We start from the raw sequence: 930 nt of genomic DNA, 5'->3' as shown, positions 1-930 counted from the left end.
CGTGGCCGGGCGCCAAGGCGGGGGGGAAGCCCCGTCCTCCGGGATAAAACCGAGCAACAGATGCCGGCGGGGCTCCGCTGCTGCGGGGCCGGGGGGCGCGATCGTGGCTCTCTGTCTGCGCGTGAATGTGCGTGAGTGGGTGTGAGTGCGCGTGAGCGGGTGGTGACATTGCACAAGCGAGTGGGGCTGGAGTGGGGGTTTGTGGACGGCGCCCAGGTGCCCGTCCGTGCGCGGAGTGTGGACTCCCAGCCCTGCAGCACGCTGTGGAGCCGGGATGCGTGGGTTATAGCTGGAAGGGCTGAAAGCGATTCTTCCGAAAGTCATAAATCAACTCTTTCTATGAATGAGAATGTCATCAAAGAGATCAATTGCAGGAACACATGCACAAATAAAAATCCTCTTACGTATTTGCCGGGGCTGGGGATCCCCGTCTAAAACCATTAAGTGAGAAGGCGTTTAGTCATAATTCATTTTTATTGCTCTTTTAAAACAACAGCTTGGCTGACTTGCGGACGCGGCGAAACCTCGGCACTGCTTCTTGTCCTTCTCTGTGCTCCAGCCCTGTCCCTGTGGAAAGCGAGCAGCCTCGCCGGCATTTTAACTCCTCTGTCACTGGGTTAAACTGGACCGCAACGTGCACTTACGGGGTGGGGTTTTTTTTGTGCCCAGATTGCTGGACGCTGACAATGCTTAAAAAAAAAAAGAAAAAAAAAGAAAAAAATACACTACAATATTTTAACTTCTCGCAAACTCCGTTTAAATAAACTGGGGGATGCAGCGAGCAGGAGTCACCTCCGTGTCTCTCGGTGAGCCCTGAGGCCACAGCAGGGACACACTCCCACGGAAAAACCTAAAGTGCTGGGATCATCCCCTCGGCCCCAGTCCCGGGGCAGGAAACGCGGAGCGGAGCTGCGGAGGGGCGCCGGGGGG

Source organism: Pterocles gutturalis, unplaced genomic scaffold (genome assembly GCF_000699245.1).
Source record: "Pterocles gutturalis isolate BGI_N339 unplaced genomic scaffold, ASM69924v1 scaffold13812, whole genome shotgun sequence".
NCBI classification, from domain to species: Eukaryota; Metazoa; Chordata; class Aves; order Pterocliformes; family Pteroclidae; genus Pterocles; species Pterocles gutturalis.
This window is presented reverse-complemented; position numbering follows the sequence as displayed.